A 21453-nucleotide genomic window follows, 5' to 3' on the forward strand; every position below is an offset into this window, starting at 1 on the left:
TTTTAAGACACTGTTTTTCCTTTTTATATCCCCTTTTTATTTTGATTAGACTGACTTGGACACATTTGTTATTTGTTTAATGATCAAGACTACTCCCATTCTAAAGTTAGGGCCAGTTAGGAATTCTCCCAACCTTACCAAAATACAAAATGAAGGTTTTTGAAACTTGCATCTGTTGTGTCTGTGTCTACTGTTGATACCATGCCTTCCATACAATGGGAAGAAGGGGGACTATGACAAATAGTAAAATTCATGAAGACACAATTTTTGTGAAAGGCAAAGAATGGGTCATTGTGAGGGCTGCTGGAGATTGTAATGTCTTAATACTTGGGGTTTAATCCGAAATGACCCAGAGTAATCCAGGCGTGGACCCCTTGCTGACTGTGTTTTAAAGAGGCACAGCTTAACCTCACTGATGAACCCCACAAGGGAGGAAACACGTGTTTGGGGTTGCTGTTGGTACACTTGTTCAGAGGAGAGTTGCCTAGCATTTCGGTGCTGGACTGCCCAAGTGGGGGAGGCTGAAACAGCGAACAAGTTAACTAGTTAGTTGTTTGTTGACTACTTCAAAGGCCTTCAATCAACTTCCAACCAGCAACTAGCAAAGCACTGATGTGTCCCTCTCACGTTGCCACATTTTACAGCAAGAAGGCATGAAATGTTCCATGAACTGTGTATACTCTTCATCTGTGCGTTGAAGGAAAAGGATATGGTGAGTACAAAAGAAAATATTAAATGAATTTTGAAAAAGTGTGGATTTTCACATAAAAATTACCGCAGGGGTGATTTGCAGTAACCCAAAAATACACTCTACAATGCACTTAATGACTCTGTCATAGATGTGCAATGGAATGCTGTCCACAGACTTCGCCAGGTATCGGATATCTATACTTGAGCATCAAGACGAGCAGCAAGGCCTGTGCAAGCAAGGATTCCAGAGGCCATCATGTCTCACGTCTTACTGTCCCTACACAGGCACACCCTCAAGTGCAGTTTCCTTACACCCTCACTTACTGGTTGTTCTCTGTACAAGTGGTGGCCAGTCTTTGGTCTGGAAACTCCTGCCTCAGTGTTTGTTTCATTCCAACTTTTTAATTGTAGGAGTCTAACGCATTAACTAAATTGATGCTCATAATTCGGGCACAATGTGCAGATGTTGGTGAAATATCCATAAACACAGGATATTCTGTTGTTAGCACATTTGAGTTAATTGGAGGGAGATTATTAGAGATTGAAAGAGAATGCTAGATATGATGTATAAAGGAGAATTCTAGCAAGGAGCGCAAATGAGGGTGATTTTTCCAAATGACGTCTTGTTTGTGTGGATTTTAATCAAATGAGGGGGATTTCGATTGTTTGTGTGATAGGCGGCGATGGTCTGTTCTCTTACGACCTGATGTATTTTGTTTACTTTGTGGTTTTTGTTGCTTCTCTATACATTTCTTACCTCTTCAATATTTTCTTTAGGAGATATCATGGGTGATGTTGAACATAATATTGATGTAGGTTGCATAGAACAGTAGAGCAAGAGACCAAGAAAGAAACCTAGGAACATAGATGCAAGCGGGCCTGCTTCTCGGGGACTCTGCGCAGGGTCCCCCATAACTGTAACCGGCTCCCCAAGGACATGCGTACAGTTTCACAGAAAGTATCTATATTCCCAGTCAAACTGTGTGTGTACCCCTGTAAACAGTCTCTGCACCCTGCTACGCTTCATACACGCACCCCTAAGTACGATCGGAACCATGTCTGCGTGCACGCGCTGCTAAATCTGACATGCAAACTCACCTCCAGAGTTACGATTCCTCTGCGCAAGTCCATATGCCTTCCTCCGGGTAGCAGAGATTTCGAGGGCACTGCATGGGCATTTCTCAGGCGAGAGGTTGCGCTGTCACATCCATGAATACGCTTTGTCACGCGCATTTGTGGCCGTGCTATGAACTGCCTGCGGTCCGTCCCTCGTAACAGACACTTTTTGGTTTGTTCTTCCCCATTTTGCATTTTCCACCCCATATTCCGGCACCTACGCAGGCCACGGCCACCCCCTCCATGGTGTCTTGCGCAAGACACTCGGCTGCTCGCACAGCCGTGCCGATCCTACGCAAACTCGATGCAAATCCCGGAGAAGTCCCGCGCAGTCGGTTCCATGAATCGACGAGCAGTGTTTTGCACGCAGTTTGACGCGCATGTTCCCCATTTCACGTGCAAATAATTCCATGAATCGGGCCCTTAGCGTAGAATGTTTTGTCAGATATCTATCACTGCTGGACCAGGAGCCACTTTGCTGACTAGAATCTAAGAGATGCATGAAGGAAAGAATCAGAAAACAGACATTCTCCTGCTACGCACCCTTATTCAGGAATAACAATCTAACAGGTCATCCGATTGGCCCCATCTCTCCTGCATTTTAGGAAGGATCTGGGGACCTGCTCTTCAAGGTGCGCCTCTTTACCTTTAAACCCATTGATAGCACTCTTCCCCCACTTATTTCTCCACCCCCTCCAAACGCCAACACGTGTTTCAACCCTCACCGGGCCGTCTTCAGGGCGTAAAACAATATCACTGATAGGTAGAGCACGTAGTCCTAGCTGTATGCAAAAAGTATGCAAAAGGTAGCATGTTGTTATGAAGTTTTTCCATCTAGTTTCAGAGGAACGTCCATATGGTATGTTTGATCTGTGATGTAGAAGATTTAAATAATAAGTGAAAAATGTATTTTCAGAAGGGCGTAGTGTCCCGATTTAAACTTCCCAAGTAAAGACTCATTGTCCGTTTGCCATAAAGTGTTCAAATAGCCGCTTGAATGCCTTCGTACATGGTGGTTTCTGGTTTCTGCCGTGTGGCCGAAAACAGCCTTGCGGAATGTGGGTGTTTATGGAACATTAAAAATACTTTTTGTTGAAATATCCAAATTGACAAAGTGTTTATTTAACAGCATTACCTGGAACCTTCTGGGTGTTTGGTGGTTTTTGTTTATGGAAAATTTGAAATAGTTATGTTGTAATTATCAAGTTGAGAAAGTGCATATCTAAACAGCATAGCCTGGAACCATTAGAGACCCCACTATATTTTCCTTACTTTGACATCGGTTGGTAGCGCAGATAGTGAGGTATTCCAAAATCCTTGCTTCTTGTTATTTGAAGGGGTTCCGAGAAATTACCCTTCTGGGCCTCACTACTGACGCATACCTCTCAATAGATATTCATATCCTTTGAACATATACAGAAACTAGACCTACAATTGCGTTTGTGCGCACCTCCTAACATAGGTTAATTTCTCAGACACCTCAACTTGAATCTCTCACACTGCCCACATCACCACTGTAGAGGTCTTAAAATGCAGCCACTTTGTCCAGATACAGAGGCGCTTTGTGGCCCCGCCCAGGGCATTATCAGGGGTTAAGCTGGTGAGGGCAGGAAGAGAACAGAGGGGCATAAGATACAAAGCACAGGAAACAGAACACAAGCGGGCATGATCGTGCGCATGTGTGTTATGCAAGCTTGCAATGTTAAGGAGAAAGGCCAGGAAATGGTCGTGGTATGTCTGGGTAGGCATCACGTTATCAGCCATGTTCAGAGTTTGTGACAAAAGGAAGTGCAGAGAAAAGATGCCAGGGAAGATACTGGAAGGCAGCGGCCCAGACAGGAAGTGTTATCACAGACCTCTAGCATGTGAGACTCCACTCCTTCCAACGCAGCAGAGTGTGGCAGGGGGAAGGAAAGAAGGGCAGCAGCTAACGGACGGGACTGAAATAATTGAAAGGGGAAGGTTTCTGACATGAATAGCCTGTTGCCAGACTGATGGCCTTTGCGGGAGGGATGGCCCCAAGAAAAACATCCCAGACAATGGTGTGAATGCAGAAGGGCCTCTTCGGACATGTGCTGGTGACATGCTGCCAAGTGGCCCATGCACTGGCTGTAAAATGGTACAAGTGAAACTACAAGTCCCAGACTGCAACGCGCCTTTGCTTTAAAAAGCAAAGACTTCACATGGACCCCATTGGCAGTTAGTGGACTGACTTCCCCTGTGGGAGGGATGAGGAAGGGTGCTTATCCCCCAGGACAGGGTGGCCTGACCCTCTGCCAGTGCAGAGGGAAGCGTGTTCTGCGCCGGCCTCCTCGGCACTGCCCTGGGCAGCTGTGACACGGGCTCTGCGGAGCGGAGGGCGTGTTTGTGTTTGATTTGGAAATGTCTTGGCATGCAGCTTTTCTCACAGCAGAGCTGCGTCTCGGAGGCAACAGGCGGACCTTTGATCTGAGAGACCCCTCGATGCGCGGCGCAGGGACTGCCAGTAAGTTCGCAAGGCCGGGGAGGGTGAATCCAAGGGGAGGGGGCAGGGCAGGCTTTGTGCGGATCACTTTTGTGTTTCACTGCAGTTTGATTGGGGTGGAAATTAAATAATGGAGCGTAGACTATGCACCTGTGTGTGAGTCGCACACTCGCATATTAATGCGCACAGCGCAACAGCCATGCACAGATGCAGAATAGAATGCAAACGCCACGTGCAGATGCGGACCGCACGCCATGCACAGACACATAATTAACACGCAAACACACATCTTAAATTGCACAAGGCAAACACATACAAGCACACAGACCAGAAACTCGGAGAATGTCACTGCCAAATTGCACAAAAATATTGACACACATAGGTCACTTCTCGCACCGCACACAACACGCTGCACTGCACACACTGAATTCACAATGCATTCAAAGGGACACACAAATGAGCACACACGCACAACGTAAGCAGAGACACACAAACACAACCGCACCACACCAAAATCTAACACACTAGACAAAGGCACCAGCATCCAATACACACCGTACACTGGCATGCTGCAAAGGCACACACACAAACACAACAGACTCACGCACACCATCGCACGGACAACACGAACATTTCACTCAAACATATCAGCATGTAGCCACGCATGCAAACATAGTACAGGCGCACAGAATTAGTAATAAATTGGCGTTTTGTATAGCGCCGCTATCCATTGAAATGCAGTTTCAGAGCGCTTGGTAATATTCACACACTGTGCAGAGAAAAAAGAAATACACACACACGCACAAGCACGTGTACATGCAAAACACAAGGCATAGACACACCACACAGTGAACGCATCCGTTGAAGAGATTGCCTTGAGCCACAACAGTCTGTAGCAACCGTCCACACCATTTGTAAAGCGCACTGTGTACGTATCAGACCCACAGCACCAAAGACAAACTTAACTTCCACAAATACACAAAACGAATGCAAACACACAGCACACACACATGTAGGGCTTCATTAAGAGTTGGCCGAAGTGGCAAAACAGGAGATATGTGAAATTACCGTCTGTTTTTACCACTCCGCCTGGATTTAGCGCCTGGAAATGCAAACCTAGCAAAATCGCCTGCTTGGAAATGAAGGTAAAACAGGTGGTAATTCTTGTATCATTTGCGGTGGTGATGGGTTATTACGCCACACAGGCATACACCTATCCCCATTGAAGTCGAATTGGACTCGAAAAATTGGAGGTAAACTAAACTCTAAATCAGGTGGTTCAATATTTACCACCTGTGGTACTGGTTATCAGGTACAGAATTGTCACCTTTATTGCTGCTAAACTGTTAAATAACCCATTACCAAGGAGAGCCAAATAACGCAGGCAGGACAACTCCTTTCTCTAAAAGGAGCAGGTGCCTGAAGGATTGCCATTGTTCTTGAACGTTAACGTAATTTAAGTGTGTGTATTTTTTCCAGAAAAAACCTAGCTTCTGACTGCCTATTCTTGTTATTAAAATAAGCCTATCTCTGATGGTGCACTAGAATATAATGAGCATGCGGTGGGGGGTGGGGTTAGGGGGTGCGACGCAAGCACAGAAGGAATATATTCTACAAGTATGTGCAAACAAATATTAAACTGAACTTGTGGATTACACTGAACTAGTTCTCTCTTGACGAAAAGCTCCCTGTTTCCACGAGCAAGCCACTGTGTGAACTGAAACGGCTTTCTTTATTTTATTTATTTGCTACATGTATAACGCGCAGAAAGCGGCCCTCGGGCATCGTGGCGCTGTTACCAGTCTAGTCATTGAGGTGCTTCCGCATTTCCATAGCGCCCCCTGGTTAGCTTTGGTTACCTTTCCTAAAAGGTGACTTTTCGCCACGCTGCCCCTGAGCCGATGTTGTTACTCCCCAGGCCTTTCCTGTCCTGACTTGATGCCTTCTGACTGCCTGGTCACAATTACAGCATTTAGGGCACGGCATGCAATCAAGCATAAGGGTGCAGAAGGCCGGATACGGGACCCCCGTCATATCCGGGCTGTTCGCGAACGGCCTTCTGTTTGTTTACTACCGGGCAGCTCCAAACGTGCATCCTGGTGGACTCGTACTGCCCACACCGCATCGTGCAGCCCATACCACGGCGTGCAGGAACCAGGCCAGCAGACTAGGCTGGTGGGGAAAGAGGGACAGGCGAGTTGCGTGCACTGATGTGTTGATGCATAGAGATCGGAAGTATACTGTTTCTCCAGGGTCTGCAATCTTCGGCTCTCCAGATGTTTTCAACTACATCCCCAATTAGCGCTAGCCAACATAGTGTGGGGAAAGAGGGAGAGGCGAGTTGCGTGCACTGATGTGTTGATGCATACCGATCGGAAATATACTGTTTCTCCAGGGTCTGCAATCTTCGGCTCTCCAGATGTTTTGGACTACATCCCCCATTAGCGCTAGCCAACATAGTGTGGGGAAAGAGGGAGAGGCGAGTTGCGTGCACTGATGTGTTGATGCATACCGATCGGAAGTATACTGTTTCTCCAGGGTCTGCAATCTTCGACTCTCCAGATGTTTTGGACTACATCCCCCATTAGCGCTAGCCAACATAGTGTGGGGAAAGAGGGAGAGGCGAGTTGCGTGCACTGATGTGTTGATGCATACCGATCGGAAGTATACTGTTTCTCCAGGGTCTGCAATCTTCGGCTCCCCAGATGTTTTGGACTACACCCCCCATTAGCGCTAGCCAACATAGTGTGGGGAAAGAGGGAGAGGCGAGTTGCGTGCACTGATGTGTTGATGCATACCAATCAGAAGTATACTGTTTCTCCAGGGTCTGCAATCGTCGCCTCTCCAGATGTTTTGGACTACATCCCCCATTAGCGCTAACCAACATAGTGTGGGGAAAGAGGGAGAGGCGAGTTGCGTGCACTGATGTGTTGATGCATAGAGATCGGAAGTATACTGTTTCTCCAGGGTCTGCAATCTTCGGCTCCCCAGAATTTTTGGACTACATCCCCCATTAGCGCTAGCCAACATAGTGTGGGGAAAGAGGGAGAGGCGAGTTGCGTGCACTGATGTGTTGATGCATACCGATCGGAAGTATACTGTTTCTCCAGGGTCTGCAATCTTCGGCTCCCCAGAATTTTTGGACTACATCCCCCATTAGCGCTAGCCAACATAGTGTGGGGAAAGAGGGAGAGGCGAGTTGCGTGCACTGATGTGTTGATGCATACCGATCGGAAGTATACTGTTTCTCCAGGGTCTGCAATCTTCGGCTCCCCATATGTTTTGGACTACATCCCCCATTAGCGCTAGCCAACATAGTGTGGGGAAAGAGGGAGAGGCGAGTTGCGTGCACTGATGTGTTGATGCATACCGATCGGAAGTATACTGTTTCTCCAGGGTCTGCAATCTTAAGCTCCCCAGATGTTTTGGACTACATCCCCCATTAACGCTAGCCAAAATAATGTGGGGAAAGAGGGACAGGCGAGTTGCGTGCACTGATGTGTTGATGCATACCGATCGGAAGTATACTGTTTCTCCAGAGTCTGCAACCTTCGGCTCTCCAGATGTTTTGGACTACATCCCCCATTAGCGCTAGCCAACATAGTGTGGGGAAAGAGGGAGAGGCGAGTTGCGTGCACTGATGTGTTGATGCATAGAGATCGGAAGTATACTGTTTCTCCAGGGTCTGCAATCTTCGACTCTCCAGATGTTTTGGACTACATCCCCCATTAGCGCTAGCCAACATAGTGTGGGGAAAGAGGGAGAGGCGAGTTGCGTGCACTGATGTGTTGATGCATACCGATCGGAAGTATACTGTTTCTCCAGGGTCTGCAATCATCGGCTCTCCAGATGTTTTGGACTACATCCCCCATTAGCGCTAACCAACATAGTGTGGGGAAAGAGGGAGAGGCGAGTTGCGTGCACTGATGTGTTGATGCATAGAGATCGGAAGTATACTGTTTCTCCAGGGTCTGCAATCTTCGGCTCCCCAGAATTTTTGGACTACATCCCCCATTAGCGCTAGCCAACATAGTGTTGGGAAAGAGGGGGAGGCGAGTTGCGTGCACTGATGTGTTGATGCATACCGATCGGAAGTATACTGTTTCTCCAGGGTCTGCAATCTTCGGCTCCCCAGATGTTTTGGACTACATCCCCCATTAGCGCTAGCCAACATAGTGTGGGGAAAGAGGGACAGGCGAGTTGCGTGCACTGATGTGTTGATGCATACCGATCGGAAGTATACTATTTCTCCAGGGTCTGCAATCTTCGGCTCCCCATATGTTTTGGACTACATCCCCCATTAGCGCTAGCCAACATAGTGTGGGGAAAGAGGGAGAGGCGAGTTCCGTGCACTGATGTGTTGATGCATACCGATCGGATGTATACTGTTTCTCCAGGGTCTGCAATGTTCAGCTCCCCAGATGTTTTGGACTACATCCCCCATTAGCGCTAGCCAACATAGTGTGGGGAAAGAGGGAGAGGCGAGTTGCGTGCACTGATGTGTTGATGCATACCAATCAGAAGTATACTGTTTCTCCAGGGTCTGCAATCGTCGCCTCTCCAGATGTTTTGGACTACATCCCCCATTAGCGCTAACCAACATAGTGTGGGGAAAGAGGGAGAGGCGAGTTGCGTGCACTGATGTGTTGATGCATAGAGATCGGAAGTATACTGTTTCTCCAGGGTCTGCAATCTTCGGCTCCCCAGAATTTTTGGACTACATCCCCCATTAGCGCTAGCCAACATAGTGTGGGGAAAGAGGGAGAGGCGAGTTGCATGCACTGATGTGTTGATGCATACCGATCAGAAGTATACTGTTTCTCCAGGGTCTGCAATCTTCGGCTCCCCAGATGTTTTGGACTACATCCCCCATTAACGCTAGCCAACATATTGTGGGGAAAGAGGGAGAGGCGAGTTGCGTGCACTGATGTGTTGATGCATACCGATCGGAAGTATACTGTTTCTCCAGGGTCTGCAATCTTCGGCTCTCCAGATGTTTTGGACTTCATCCCCAATTAGCGCTGGCCAACATAGTGTGGGGAAAGAGGGAGAGACGAGTTGCGCGCACTGATGTGTTGATGCATACCGATCAGAAGTATACTGTTTCTCCAGAGTCTGCAATCTTAGGCTCCCCAGATGTTTTGGACTACATCCCCCATTAGCGCTAGCCAACATAGTGTGGGGAAAGAGAGAGAGGCGAGTTGCGTGCACTGATGTGTTGATGCATACCGATCGGAAGTATACTGTTTCTCCAGGGTCTGCAATCTTCGGCTCCCCAGATGTTTTGGACTAGGGTCTGCAATCTTCGCCTCCCCAGATGTTTTGGACTACATCCCCCATTAGCGCTAGCCAACATAGTGTGGGGAAAGAGGGAGAGGCGAGTTGCGTGCACTGATGTGTTGATGCATAGAGATCGGAAGTATACTGTTACTCCAGGGTCTGCAATCTTCGGCTCTCCAGATGTTTTGGACTACATCCCCCATTAGCGCTAGCCAACATAGTCAAGGGAGCCACAGGTTGCAGCTCGTCAGCTTCTAGGTATTTGAGTTCATGTTGCATGTTGCTAGAGTGGCCTCCAACATTGTTATTGTCCCAAACCCTTATACCAGAACCTTTTTGCGCAAGAGGAAGAAATGGAGTAGGGATGCGTGGTGCAGTTTTCAATCAGGTAGTGTCGGGTGTCTCTGTAGAAGTCTCGAGCAGGTGTCCTCATGCAGCGTGTGCGTGGGGCTGGCCACTGCTTTTCAGTTTCTGGGTGGAAATTGAGAGCTAAGTATAGTGTGATGTGTGGGGGGTGAAGTGGTCAGGTTGATAAACTGAGTACCACAAGTGGCTAATAATGGCAACACTGATTATTACAGCACTTAGAAACTGGAAGAATCGGATAGGATACACTGCAATCAGCTCTAAGAGGAGGGGTGTAGCAGCCACTTTTACTCCCTAACAAGAGGCAAATAAGCCCAAAAAAGAAAAACAGGGAGTAAAATACTCCCAACAAAAATTGGAAACTGACCTCTTTCCAGCTCAATTAATATGTTTGGACCAGTAGTACAGGAAGTGCCACAGTAAGAAATTCTACTACTTTTACTGCCTGATCTTAAGAGGTAACATTTATCTTTTAAGGTTCACAAGTAAATTGGTGCAAAGAAATATTTAATATTCAAAATTTGTTTTACAGTTAAAGCATGTTACTACCATTGAGAATGGCACTTACTTTTTACTCCCTAAGAAATCATTTTACTCCCACATTTTTAAAAACTAGGTAAAATACTCCCACTTCAAAATCTTATCTGCCACACTGACTACGATAATCATCAAAATACTGTTAGAAGTGCATTTAACTAAATGAGATCGTGTGCACTAAAATATATTTTGCTGGAACACATTCAAGACAGAGATCCTGTCTCTCTGGGTCTGCTGGAAATGTCCTCCGAATTAGCGTACATCATTTTTCCCCACACCCGCTCCCAAATTACACAATCTGAAAAATGGGGGTTGTCTTTTATACACACCTGACATTCATCCCCCTAGTAAATGCTGCCACCAAAGGTATGTGCCACCATCTGTATGGCCATGCCTAATGAGAAACATCCTGGCCCATCCGACCTCTCTAGTCCTTTCGGTGGCATGCTTGGAAACATGCCCCATTCCATTTGGTAGATGCTAGGCCAGTCCTGTTTTTGTTTTGCGTTCTGGGATTTGTAGTCCTGAAGTTATAAAGGGGAAAGACATGCCTACAAGCCACGGAATGCTAATCCAATTGAAGTAAGCCATGTCGGGGAGGGAGGATATCTCAGGGGCAACGCCTTTGTCTTTGAAGCAAGACAACGCGGCTGAACACAGGTTTGAATCCTGATCCCGCGCTTAGAAACCAGTCGCTGGTATTAAGAACTTTATAAATGAACAATAAAATAAATAAATGTTTGCACGTATGCAATGGCCTCCTCAAGATCGCAACACCTTCTATTTGGTGCTTGCATCCAAGACCATCTGTAAAGTCCAGCTGGCTGCAACGCTCTAATCGTATCACTCCAGCATTTGAGGCCCTGGACTCCCACATGATCAGGGAGATAACCCACTGTAAAACCTTGTACATTAGAGACCTGAGTACCAGAGGGGTGGTCCTCTGATATTACTTGCTGACCAGACACCCAAGTCAAGCCTCCTGGTACAGCCAAGTTATTAAGCTGGCTAAAAACACGTGGCCCAGCGAGCGCTCCCCAAATGCTCAAAGTTGCACGCCCTGGAGCTACCATTCCCCCTATCCGTGAGTCGCAGATTACTTTATGAAATTCTATAGATGCATAAAAATGCAGGTGTTCTCTGCTGCATAAGGCCCACAGGCACCTTGAGAACCTGATGAAGTCTGCGTGTCTACATGTGTGACAAAAACGTGTCCCTGCGTCCTGTAACTCGGACCGTCATACCCACCACTCCTTTTTCCATTTACTCTGCTTATTGAACCACAGGCAGAGCTGGCATAGCACTGCATAAAGCCCAACATAAAATAATACTACAAAACTACATTAAACCAACACATACAGTGGTAATCAACTGAATAGGTGTATCCGTAAGGAAGCCCCAAAAAGCGAGCTCAAGGGACCTGAAACACCATATATAGATATCACGCAGTGGCTGATAGTTGGGCGACAGGTGCCAACAGCATTTCAGAGAATATTTTAGAATAGGAGCTCTGAAGCTTTTGCACCTCGTAGCCCTTCCAGGGAAGCAATCTGGGCATGGGGGCTAAATTCAACCTAGCAACATTGCTTTTACTTTATAACAAAGGAGAGAGGCTCAGCTTCACCCCACTGAGGAAGCCCAACAAGGCCGAAACACGTGTCTACGATTGCTCATGGTACTCTTTCTCAGAGGAGAATGGCCTAGCCTTTCGGTGATTTTATGGGGGGGCCAGCCTGATATGCAAATGAATATTTCTCCTCTGTGAAGGGTGAAGTGAGCTAAAACGTGGCTGTCGACCCCCCCCCCCCACCAGAGTGGGAGAAATTCCATAGAACAGGGTATTTGTCCCATGTTCGTTCTCAGTAGAGGGGCTCCCACACTCCTTTTCATTTTTGCTTTTACTTTAAGCTTGTATATCTCACACGATTGAGTGACTAGGGGCACATCACTTTGTCACTGGTCTTCAGTTCCCTTCCCCATCCCAATTGTGTGTTATTATTATTAGTATTTTCAAGGGCACTAAAATTGGCTGCAAAGAGTCCCCAATACAAGTGTTCTTCGAATGCTACTTAGGCAATATGACCCGAGGAGGGGGGCCATTACGGGTCGGGAAATGCCCCCAAGGCCGTACTTAGAAGGCCGAGCGAAGGCCCCCCCCTCCGAGGAGCATATTGCCATTAGTACCCCGGCACATCACAACCGGGGTACTAATTGCAATTTTTCTCGAGTCGATAAACGGCGCTGCAACCGTTTCTCGACTCGAGAAAAAAAGGCAAAACAAATGCTCGCCGGGGATCAGGAGAAGGGACTACAGGTAGTCCCTTCTCCCTTTCCATGGCGTCATTGAAATCAATGTAAAAAAATAAACAAACAAAATGGCCGCCATGGAACAGGGAGAAGGGACTACTGTTTTGCTTAGAGCTACTCCTGTTCACTGTGCGTTTCGCAAATCTCTTCAAACGCTTCGCTTTTAGGCCATTCCTTTTAGTGTCCTGCAGGGAGCGCCAAGATGCATTCGAGTGAACATTGTGCTGTATAAAATAAAATCCAATCCAAACTTATTGACCCTCGCCGGGTACTAATAAATACAAGCCCATAAGAAAAATAGGAAAATTGGAACAAGAAGTTCCAGAATGCAACATTCTGTTGTCTGAAAAACAGAACTGGCTCTTTGTCTCACACATGACATAGAACCACTTGTCAGTTATGAAACACATGCCAAACTCTTTATCCAACCTCGACACATGTTTCCCAGTTGTTGAAGCTCTGCAGGAAGATTTGTTACGGTGTCTCTAACTGGAATTAGTATATAATAGAAGTTGAAACATTTCTTTGAAAACAATACATTCATCTTATTTTTAACTTCAGTCCTGATTGAATTTATAGGTGCAGAGTTTCTCATTCACCTTAAGAGTTACTTAGGAAAGGGTTACGTTTGTGAGCTGAATCTCAATGAAAGACACCATAGCAATTCCTCCTGGAGAGCTACAAGAGTAACAAAAGATGTGTCGAGGTTGGATAAAGAGCCTGGATAAAACATCATTAAGGACATTTAGGGGACACAAAATCAGGGTTAACTAAGGACAGAAATTCTTTCAAAATGTTCACCCAATAATTTTATTTGTTGGAACTCATCATCATCATAAAAGTTGATTTCGGAAATACCAAAATTATTTCCATATAAACAACATCATAAAATAGCAATAACATTTGCAGAAACATATCCACAGAAGATAAACATCATCAAAATACAGTTAAAAGTAACTAAACCACAATCCTATAGATTTCATTAAGCATTTCATAATAGCTAATGTACTTCTCAGAAAAGACAGAAGTGCCCACGCCACACGAGGTCAGTCAGCCCATAGCAAGTAGAACAGGGCGGGTCTGCACGGAGAGAGCCCCAAATCCTTGACATATCTCAGCCAAGCAATTCTCTCATTAGGATCTTTAGCGACAAAATGTCTGATTAGCTCATTAGTCAGTACAGCTTTGGGATAACCCCAAAGTCTGAGCCAATGACAGACAGGCTGTGCTGCGATTATGTCACGAACAAATGTCCAACCGAGTTCTAGACGTGCACCCAAGCTATGAGCCAAACGAGGAAGGGCCAGAACTCTCTTAAGCAAATTATTCTCCACCACCTGGATAGAATTAACATTACTATAGCCCCACAGCTTCATGCCAAACCTATTCCATTATACATGTTTAACACTAGGTCAACTGGTTTGGCAGTAAACAGACCCATGCCTCTGGTCACCCCACCCATGGCCTGCTCAAATCTAACAGTTTGTTTAGTTGCATGTGGGTCAGGACTAAAGTTAGAAGAAAACTTAACTCCAGGGTAATCGAAGCCATGTACCCTTGGGATCAGAGCACCCTTACTGACGATAGCTTGAGGGAGCTTCCTCCTACAACAGGCCATCACAGACGACTTTTGGACATTAACCCCCAAAGAGTCCAAGAATGAGGTGTCGTCATGAATAAGCTTCTATAATGCTCGAGGGGCCCGCATACACTAAGAGCGGCAGGCGCATATTACCCAGCCTAGGGACATCCGTGGTAGAATTGAACAGACAATCATATTGGCCATTAATATAGCAAACGAAAGAGCACGGGCGCCAGAACACAGCCCTGGTGCACCCCCAGCTCCACTGGAAAAGGGGCATGCACCACTCCTCACACAGGCTTGGGTTGAATAGTGCAATCTCGCCAAGAGATTGATTACAGCCTGCGGGCAGTTCATAGATCAGAGCACGTGCCAAAGCTTGGAGCGATTAACTTTGTCAAATGTTGTGCTCAGATCCATGGAGGCAAGATGGATCAGCATACCCTTAACAAACAGCAAATGGGCCACAACAAGATAGAGGTTGAGAGACTGTTTGGGAGTACAGAACCAGGACTGAATCCCAGCTGTATGGGAGAAAGAATGGTACTACCTCCATGCCTCCATCCTAGCTAAAATGGCACGTCCAAAGATTTTAAAGAGTCCAGAAGAGAAATTGGCCAATACAAAGCGGCTAAAACCCACGGCCCTTTCTTATAAATTGGCTGGATGATAGCACAAGACTAGGACGACGGGATCATGTACACTGCACACATCACATTAAAACCCAGAGTCAAAATTGGTGCCCACAGATCGGGCTGTTCGTTGGAACTATTCAGGGGTGCTTCATTAAGAAGGTAAATCAGCATTCAAAGGTTCTTACAATCATTTCGTTTGTTGAAACAATTCAAGGAAACAAAGTGGCAGTAAAGCGGCTACAAATGTTTGATGAAGTGGATAAAATAAACACAACAGATGATCATAGGAATTCGTGTTTTTTTGTTTTATCCATTATTAAAATAAAAGAAATCTTAATTTCAATGGAACTGAAGCATTTTCATTTTCATTTAGAAATCAAGTGCAGCAAACAACCACATATATGATGGAATTTAAGCAGACAATACTCAGCGGTGTTTATGCAGCTAATTACTTCCATACATTATATAACCATATAGGCTGAGGAAGGGACCATTATCGCTCATTAATAGCCCTGCTCAAGGTCTATAAAACTATTAGCACACAGTGGTAGTAGCAATACATGTTTTGGAGTTTTGGTGGTGAAGTAAAAAGCATTTGTTTAATAGTGAGCAAAGTAAATAGACAAACTGAGTTAGTAAAGCAAATGTGGTTTTATTTTGTAGTTCTTAAATAGCAAGGTTGTCTTCATAGGTTGAGTAATTTCATTGCAACCTTAGTTAAACTTGAGGAGGTTTCACACAAGCATGCATTAGGTGTCGTTTAAAAGGTGCATTGTTTTTCTGTAAGAAAATGAAAGCATTTCCCCATGTTTTAGTCTGACCTTTTGCGTGCAAAAGGGATGTTGCAGCAAAGAAAAGGCCCGCCCACAGAGGAAGTGTCTTGTTGAATGAAAGCTTGCCTGGGAATTGCATCGTTTTTACCCTGGCTGCTTTTGAAATCGGGGGTCTATTTTCTAATGGTACAATACCATTGAAAAATGCTGTGTGAATCAGGCCCAGTATGTTCAGAATGCAGTCAATTGCAGTAGTTATTGACTGTACTCTGAACATTCTATTTGGCTGTGAGGAGGTCAACAGCGATCTCCATGTGCTATTTTTCTCTTTAGCGCACAGAAGTAACTTGGATCTACTGAGTGTCAAACCTAGCCTTAAAGAGTGTTCTGGCTGGAATGGGAAGCTGGTGCACCTCCCTTAGGATGGGTGAATGTGGTTGAATTACTTGTTTCCTGTTATGATTTGGGCCGCAGTGTTTTGGGTGGCCCTATGATTTGGGCCGCAGTGTTTTGGGTGGCGCTAAGTGAAGCCAGCCGTGTTGAACGAATGCCATAGAGGAAGAAAATTCCCCCATTGACTTGGAAGATTACTAGTGGCTGTATGTGGTTCTGATCTCCTTCGGTGGAAGGCAGGATTTTATCTTCCGAACGATGATTAGCTGATACCAGGAGGTTTTGACCTTTTGGTTGACATATTGAGGAAAAGAGGGAGTGCTGTCTGTATGAACCCGAGTAAATGCCAGTCGGGTCAGGTGGGGTGTAAAGCCGTCAAAGTGAATGTCGTTTAGCCACCCTTGAATGGTACCCTGCTCAGATGGGTGACCAAATAGGATGAATTCCAGCTTTGTGAAATTGAGCCTCAGGTATGTGCTTGCCATTCAGGCTTGGATGGAGACGAGGCAATTTCTGAGGTGTGACATGTCCTGGGAGTGCTGAAAGGCCTGTGAGTTCTGAAAAGCCCGGGTTCAGAGAAAGGGTGAGAGAGCTAGGAGCCCCAGAGATGTGTAGGGTTCAGGAGAAGTGTAGCGGCGCTCAAGCAACCTGTTACTTCTCAGAGAAAGGAACCTCACCCAGGTGAGGGAGCCAGATTGAAGGTGGAGAAAATCTGTCCCTGTGAAAGCATGCTGGGGGTTAAATACCCAAGACTCTGGTACAGCAAGCAGGGCATTATATTCCTGGAACATGAGAAGAGGGAACCAGACTTTATATCCCTTACAAGCGAGGGGAGCGCTATATCCCTTAGGAGTAAGTGGGACTCAATTTTCCTTAGTAGTAAGAGGGGCACTATATCAGTTAACAGTGGGAAGGGTTCTATATTCCTTAGGTATGCGAAGGGCACTATGTCCCTTGTGAGTGTACCCGTCAGCAAGAAGTGGGGAAGCACTGTCTTCTTGGATGGATTCCAAATATCGAGCTGGGTGCTATATCCCTGTGAAGCTCAATTAGGCAAACAAGCATCTAGCACTCAGGACATCATTCATCTCTGCGATTACCTAGCATTCATCCAGTCCTGTATGTCGACTGCCTACCTCAAACTAAACCCATCCAAGACTGAATTCGTCCTCATCGGTCGCACGCCACGCTAAAAGAAACGTGTCCAACAATGGCTCAATGATATGCGCCTAGAAGGTTTTGTTCCTTGTACAACTCTTCAAATCAGCAAAATCCTTATGCTTCCCTATTGACAGCAGCCTATCCTTCCAGAAACACATAGGCAAGAAGGCCCAAATAGCCTGGCTCAGAATCTCTGCCCTTCTCAAAATCGCACCCTTCATCCCACCGCAGGACTTCTGGATCGCAGTGCAGGCTCTTGTGGTCTCACTCATCGATAGGGGAAATGTTCTCTTGACAGGGCTCTCAGCTGTTCACTTGGCTCCCCTAAAAGCAGTCCACCATGCTGCAAAGCGTCTAATTAAGGGAGCACAGAAATTTGACCGAATTACCCCCATCCTACACAAACTACATTGGCTTCCGCTCCAAGCCAGGAACTGTTCAGGATACTGTTCAAGACTGCATGTATCATCTACAAAGCAGTCACGAATAGAACACCAGCATACCGGGCAGGTAAGCTCCGTATATCTGGTGGCATACACTCCTAGCGCAGCAAATCGACCAACCAACTTGAATTACAATTCGTTCACAAAGAGAGAACCTGCAAACAATCCTTCTCTTGTCATGCACCCACCCTCTGGAGCTTGGGTCCGGTGTCGGCTCGGAATGCCCCCACAGTTCGCTAATTTCAGGTCCAGGTGGGTTTCAAGTGTTTACAATGTCCGCAGCGGGATCCACAAAGCAGGCTCCTTAGTAGTCCCCTCTGGGTGGCTGTGGTGTTGGGGTAAACATGTCCAGGTTGCTCTAGCTCGCGGGTGGTTGAAAATCTCACCACGTTTGTTTTCTTTATATGCCTTCACTTGTTATACGGAAACCAAAGTTACAAGTGACAACATGCAAAGAAAAAACAAGGACCGGTTGAATCATTCACACCTGGCATGGGGCAACTTGAGGTTTCTGGGGTGGGGTGAGATACTCCAGCATGAAAAGCAGGTAGGTCTGATAATAGGAAACCCGTTGCAGTTCTATCTTGGTAGCTGGTGTGTGACAGGCCAGTTCATCATGAAGCCACACGTCAGTTTGAGCAGCTCTGATGACTCCCTCCGAGGAGCTGGGATTGGGCGGGATAGCATTGTCAATGCTGAAGGCAGATGATCTCACACAGTGAGGAGAAGCAGGCATAGCGCAGCTGACCCCTACATAGCAACAGTAACTCTGACCAATCCCACCTTACAAGTACAATGTCCAAAAACCTGTGAGCCCTCTCACTACTGCTCTTGCGAGACCGGCCCGCCTTGGTATCCGACTGCCAGTTCAGTCACTCCCATTTAGACAATGGATCGAAGCCAAAGGCCACTGCATCAGTTGCTGAGGAGTCGCAACCATCCCTAGTGGTATCAGTGCCCACGTCACCCCATCGTGGCTGAAGCAGGCCAGTGGTTTTAGCTCACGGAAAACCCCTGCAGCGTGCCTCCTTCTCTGGGACCGCCCTTGTAACTCCGCCACGCTTTGGGGTGGCCCCCCTGTGACCCACTGCCCCCACCAAGCCCTGCTCCCTTAGGCATCCTGAGCCCACCTGTCTTCTCGGAGCCCCGAACATACTCCTCAGAAACCCCTAGTTGTCATTGTCGTCCCGATGAAACACCGATCTTTGGGAGATCGAATGGATCTCCTTGCCCAATCTCACATCCCTGAAGCAAACCCATGCTCCAAGCGCGTCAGCCTCTCCATCCCACTGGCAGGGACCAGTTGCTCCATGTCATGCCCACTACTAGGGGGGGCCCAATGATATTTCCGGGAAGCAACTCTTAAACCCTGTGTTGAGCACAGCCCTGGACTTGGCTGCCTTTATTAAAGTGTACCCCTCTACTTACTTCAGGTTGAGCATGCCTTCCCAGGGCATCCTGAGTATCCATGAGCCCTAACCGCTCATCCGCACCAGCGGACCATTGCTGGTTCTACCAGCCCTTTGCCTTTAGGCACCTCCTCACAGGACCTCATGCAACTCCAGCTGCCACCTCGACCCGCTCCTGGCACTCCCGTCTGCTTGCAGTCGACCAAAGCGCTGGGTCCAAGCAACCTGCATCTGCTCTCTTGCTCCAAGGACACTATGGATTGCCTTTCCGGGAGGTCCCCTCGTGAACTGTGTGTCTTACCTCAGAAGCACGAGCCACTTTACCAGCTGCTCTACCAACTACTCTGAGCTGTTGCCGCACTGCATCCCTTTCCTGGCAACCTTCTGCCTGGTCCTTTGATCCTGTGACACAAAATCCAAAATTAGTAGTTTAGACATCCCTGCCCCCACAAAATCGCAGGCTGCCTGGTGCCTGAGAGACAATAAAGCATTGGCAGATGCTGCAGGCTATTTATGCGCCCCCGAGGGACCAGCCATTTCCAGCCAGGCCTCCGGGGGAATGGTCACTATGCCCCCTCACTCAGAGAGGAGGTGAGTCCACGGAGGGGGTGACCGGAGGGGCGGCCCGCTATGTGAGCTGCTCCTCTAGTGCCCCCTGCATGGGCTGGTGCACCTGTTCAGTTGGCGATGTGCCCATTGTACATTGGGTGGGGCTAGGCTACCATTGTTTGACTTAAGTCCAGTTAGCAATGCCTGTGTTAGCAGACACACGTGCCATGCGGGGGTATTAAGGAGGTAGAGCAGCCCTCCTCCAGTGCACCCGACGACTGCAAAATAAATGTCTCGTCAGCAGCGTCCTCCTGTCGTGGTATCCACCGCTTTGCACGCGTGAGTTGACAGCTGCTCTATTCTGTTTGCACTTTGGATAGTTAAACGTATGCTTTCCTAAACCCTCGACTTACGTAGGGTGACCAGATGAGTCCATGTCACCGGGCCACCAACTTTCCTTTGCAAGTCCTTAGTACAGTGTTATGCAATGACATGCTAGCTAATGTTCATCTTTTATACTGCAATCTGCAGTATACTGGAGTAACATAACCTAGCGTCTGCAACAATCTCCACTGTGAATTCAATTTGTTCAGAAAAATCCCACGAACACGACAAATCCCAGAATGCACCCTTCTCACGTATGAACGATCAGGAGTGGAAAAGTGGAGCGCGAATGAAATTGAGTCAATTGGTTACCCTGATCACACACCCCGCTGCCCGTTATCACTCCTGCAATTATGTTCGCAATTAAGATAGTGAGAGGATCAATACATGCCCCACACATCGGTGGAAGTTTAATTATTCAATCTTGTGTGGCCAAACTGTGCATCCCTAAGGACACCTGTGAGTGCTCTGATTATATTCCCCTTAAGTGGTGGCTGACTGGTTGCCTCATATGGGGAAACAACCTCTGCCATTTTTCTAAGAAGGGCCATTCACCCCCCAATGCCCATCAAGCTAGCAAATTTATGTGCAGTAAATGAGGCGAAAAACAAAAGGTGTGATGTCTGGAAGGTTTAAAATACAACCTAACCTCTGGAATTGCTCCGGGCAACCGTCCAGACCATTGTTCTTTGCCTGCCAAATCATTACAAAAGGGGAAAGACCATATAAAAATCAGGCTTTTTTCCACCCCCAAAAGGAGCAGTCCAGCCCGAACTGCTTGGTCACATCCCTTCTGCACGATACCACAAGCATCCCAGACATGTTTCGGCCTCATTGGGCCTCATCAGTGAGTAGTAGCTTGGGTCTATAGGTCCAGCAGGCACGGGACCCACGCCTGGGCATTACGGTCCCACTTGGGGGGTCAATAGCAAAACAAAAGAGGTGTTGTCTCATGCAGAAGGGATGTAACTTAGAAGTTCGGGCTGGACTGCCCCTTTTAATTAATTTATTTATTTTTACATTTGTATAGCGCGCTAAGCCCAGAGTCATCGAGGCATTTGGAGTGGGATCAAGCATGATTCGCATATTGTCTTTCCCCTTCTGTAATGGCTTGGCAGGCTGGAAATGAATGATCTGGAGGGTTGCCCAGAGCTGTGCCCATGGTTATGATTTTTTCAACACCTTCCAACCATCAACATTTGATTTTGCAGTCAATGAGGGGGGGGGGCATAGAGGATATGGGGTCATAGGGTGGATGATGGTGCATGCAGTTCAGGAGTAGGCACATGCAGGTTGAGGGGTAACAGAGAGCGAGCGAGAAGTTATGGGGGCACAGAGTGGGTTAAGGCATTGACTGACCAAGG

At 47.0% G+C, this 21453-nt stretch overlaps 1 protein-coding gene across 2 annotated transcripts in view; it reads left to right on the top strand.

Annotated features, from left to right (window-relative positions):
- Positions 1-3748: 3748 nt before the first annotated feature.
- The window catches only part of KCNE3 (potassium voltage-gated channel subfamily E regulatory subunit 3), a 174668-nt gene continuing 156963 nt past the window's right edge, over positions 3749-21453 (top strand). The window contains exon 1 of one of the 2 annotated variants that reach the window (XM_069640168.1): positions 3749-4291. The gene's annotated coding sequence lies outside the window, so the exon portion shown is untranslated. The remainder of the gene's footprint in view (positions 4292-21453) is intronic. The other variant, XM_069640167.1, reaches the window with a different exon arrangement.

This window comes from Ambystoma mexicanum, chromosome 7q (assembly GCF_040938575.1).
Source record: "Ambystoma mexicanum isolate Mex_15411 chromosome 7q, UKY_AmexF1_1, whole genome shotgun sequence".
NCBI lineage: Eukaryota > Metazoa > Chordata > Amphibia > Caudata > Ambystomatidae > Ambystoma > Ambystoma mexicanum.